The sequence below is a fragment of the Montipora capricornis genome, chromosome 11 (genome assembly GCF_036669925.1).
Source record: "Montipora capricornis isolate CH-2021 chromosome 11, ASM3666992v2, whole genome shotgun sequence".
NCBI lineage: Eukaryota > Metazoa > Cnidaria > Anthozoa > Scleractinia > Acroporidae > Montipora > Montipora capricornis.
The window spans coordinates 39729676-39733489 of record NC_090893.1 but is presented as its reverse complement, the minus strand read 5'-3'; the positions used below and the strand labels follow the sequence as shown (position 1 = coordinate 39733489).

At 40.5% G+C, this 3814-nt stretch overlaps 1 pseudogene; it reads right to left on the bottom strand.

Moving 5' to 3' along the window:
• Positions 1-2488: 2488 nt before the first annotated feature.
• Positions 2489-3241, bottom strand: LOC138024746 (uncharacterized; annotated as a pseudogene).
• Between the last annotated feature and the right edge of the window lie 573 nt (positions 3242-3814).

Genomic DNA, 3814 nt, shown 5'->3' with positions numbered 1-3814 from the left:
GAATACTGATCAATGGTGCGTGGAGCCTTGGACTGCAATGCACGAGCCGGAAGAGAACTGGCAAGTCTTCGGAGTTCAGGATTCTGTAGGGTGGAACTAATCTGCGCAAAGGCAGTATCACCTTGAGCAGGAAGAAAGAAAAATAGAACAAGAATTTTTAGTCTAACACGGGCTACTACCAGCGGCGTCCAGAGTAAATCAAATGCGCAAAAACCCAGTGGCAAAACAAATAAACACACAAAGCCAAGTGGCAAACACTTAAAATTCCAATAACTGATAAAACAAAAATACAATCTAATTGCTTAGATTTAATTAGCCCCATTAATACATCCAGAGTAAAACAAGTGTGTAAATGCCCAGTGGCAAAACAAATAAACACACAAAGCCAAGTGGCAAACACTTAAATTCCAATAGCTGATAAAACAAAAAATACAATCTAATTGCTTAGATTTATTCAGCCTCATTAATACATCCAGAGTAAATCAAGTGTGCAAAAGCCCAGTGGCGAAAAAAATAAAACACACAAAGCCAAGTGGCAAACAGTTTAATTCCAACAGATGAAAATCACAAAAAATACAATCTAATTGCTTAGATTTAATTGGCGCCATTAATACGCAAGAAAAGGACAGACGAACTAAAATTATCAGAACCAAAAATACAATTCTTATTAACGCCGTGAACAAAAACTCGCTTCCCTTCAGCAACGTAAAGGAAGTCAACAATATAACTACGGAAAGAACGACCTTCATTAATGATGGATGGCCAAAAAATGGCAGACGGCCAATAAGGGACCACAAGGGCGCCTACGCACTTACAAAACAATCACGAAAATAATCGTTGGAAACACACCAGTCGTCAAAATCAACGATCTTACTGTAATAATCAGCTTTCTGATTAAGCGTACGAGGAATCCATTCCACTGACAACCTAATACCATGAGCAGAAGACAAACAGAAAATATCCTTAGCAATAGTATTTAAATGTGGCTTATTGCTCCCGGAATCTGTAATGAACGCTACAGCTTTATTATCAGTATAAAGCTTAACAGAGGAATTATGCAAAATGGGAGCAAAACTTCTCAACGCAAAACTAACAGACTTCAATTCCCTCCAAGTGGAGCTTTGCTTCATTTCAAGATCATCAAAATTCTTGTGGGCAACAAGAAACCCGTCGACCTCAACATAAATGTAAGAAGCGTAAGCAACGTCACTAGCGTCGGAATAGACAATGTGATGAGAAACATCAACCGGATAGACAAAAGGTCTAGAATTAAGTGCCCGAGCATTGGCACACCAATAATTTAACTCAGAAATAGCTTCATCAGTAAGAAAAACCCCGGCATTCCAAGATGCTCTATCTACAATAACAGAATGCAAAGCTTTCGTCATAATCTTGCAAATATGGCCAAAAACAAGCATACAGGAAATGATACGCCCGGTAACCTGAGCCAGCATCCTGGCAGTTACTACACGAGAACTAAAAATCTCCCCTATGGACGCAAGCAGAACTGATATCTTATCTTCAGGAATAGACAATAAACCACGGGCAAAATCCCAATGAAAACCAAGCCAGCGAAGGAACTGAACAGGGATCCACATACATTTATCCTTATTTGGGACGAACACCGAGCTAATCAAATCAGAATGGACCACCAAAGAATGTCGAAGGCAATTATCCTTCGTACCGCATACTCCCAGACCGTCATCTAAATAAACTACAATGCGGAGGGCCTGAGAACGCCAATGCTTGACGAGGGGAGGCATGACTTTGGTGAAAATGTAAGGGCCTGTTAAGGGCCCGTAGAAAGACCAAAGGGCAAAACGACAAACTTAAACATTGTCGAACCCCATTGAAAACCCACGAAAAACCGAGAAATCTTTGATTTCAACATGATGATACCCAGACTTAATATCGAAAGAATAAGCCCACAAATTAGAAAGAGACTCGCCGATCAAAAAATTTAGCATAGACTGAGCATCCTCAAACTTAATTTTGGACTTATTCACAAAGAAATTAACATGCCTAAGATCCAATATAAGCCTCTTCTTACCACTTGACTGTACAGAAACAGACAATGGGTTAACCACGTCAGGCGGGCGAGTACACGAAACAATAGAGCCAACCCTAAGTAACTCCTGAATAGCGGATTCTACAAAATCACTCTCACCCAAAGCTGAGCGATTATTATTAAGAAAAACAATTGTAGGTTCCCGTGAAAAGGGAATCTTATAACCAAAACTTAAGGTATCTAAAATAAACTTAGAGGCACCAATGCTTTGCCAAAAGGAAATATTAGCTTTAAGCCTACCCTTAACAATAACTTGACTAGAGCCTTCAAAATATTCTGCAAAGTAAGAATCAAGAGAAATGTGATCCAAGTCAAAGTCAAAGTCAGAGTACTTATCTGGACCCAATCGAGCAAGAACATTTGCCAAATCAGACGGTGGTTGACTTTGTAGACGATGAACTGGCGGCAGTGCTGGGGAGACTAGCTCTTGTTTTGTAGAACAAGGGACAGGCTGGCGAATTAGACCAGTGTCCTCGCTGATTGCAGGTAAAGCAGATGTCAGAAGGCTGGACGTGTCGGGCGGCACGAAAGGGCTGATGAAAATAAGAGCGGTGAGCAGAAAATGGAAAAGACGTAACAGCAGAAGTCGAAGATCCAGGGACTTGTACAGCCTGAAAATCTCGGAATTTAGCAGCATTTGAGAACCTTGAAACACGAGATTTGCCGGAAGACTTCTGCTTAATCTTGGTAAACGCACGACGCTCAGCTGCCCGAAGTTTCTTCTCGTCTTCCGAATTTTCAGCGAGTTCGTCGGACTCATATTCTTCAACTGCAGCCCAGCCAGCGGGACTTTTATCAGCAAAGCGGATCAACTTAATGCGTTTCTCAAGGTCAGACTTGGCCTTTTGGAGATGTTCTTGAACAGCCAGCAGGTTTCCCTCGGACAGATTAGAGATAGCCAAATCAAGGCAGTCAAGGAGCTGTGTATTAAACTCAAACTGGATTCTGTTACCTTTAAATTGAAGTGAACTAGCTGCTTTAGAGTTTGTTTTCAATTTCTTTAGTTCTCGCCGAGTTTCCACCTCGCGTTCGTCCAAGGAGCGCTTGAAATCGCCAAATGTTTTTCTGCAACTTCGAATCAAGAAGGGAAGAAATCAGCGAGATCGTCTTGGAATTAGAAAAGTCTATGTGCTGAGGTTGGAATGATGCAGTTTCCGGCGGTGGATGAGACATAGCACTAAAAACAAAATTTCCGAAATGAAGTGATCAAAAGCGGAGATGCCGTCGAAGTGACAACTCCTAACGGACAAACTCCTTAAATAATAACTACTTAGCATAAATATGTAACCTGCATGCCAACGAAATCTACATACCAGCACAAAACTATCTTACAATAACAACGTGAAAAATTATATTTGAGTTGCGATGGTAGACCGTGCTCAAATGGTAGACCGTTGGGAAATGGAATAGAAGATACGAACACGATTTCTAACTATGTAAGCTTTATTATTAACATGTATCAATGTATAGAATTGACTAGAAAAGTACGAAGTTGAATTGTGCCTTTGTAAAAAGGTGAGATTTTCAGCTGTAACGCCATCATCGCAGATGACGTCACTCAGGACCACAATAAATGTATTGCGTTACATAATAAGCTAAGTGTTTACATTTTCGGAAAATCACTTCTGCTGGTGAAAATATTTTGTTCACTTTAATAATTGGTACGGCGTCCTCTGCTAGCGATAATGAGATCCAAGCGCTTATACATTGATGCAATGGTATTGTCAATAATATCTTTTCGCGTTC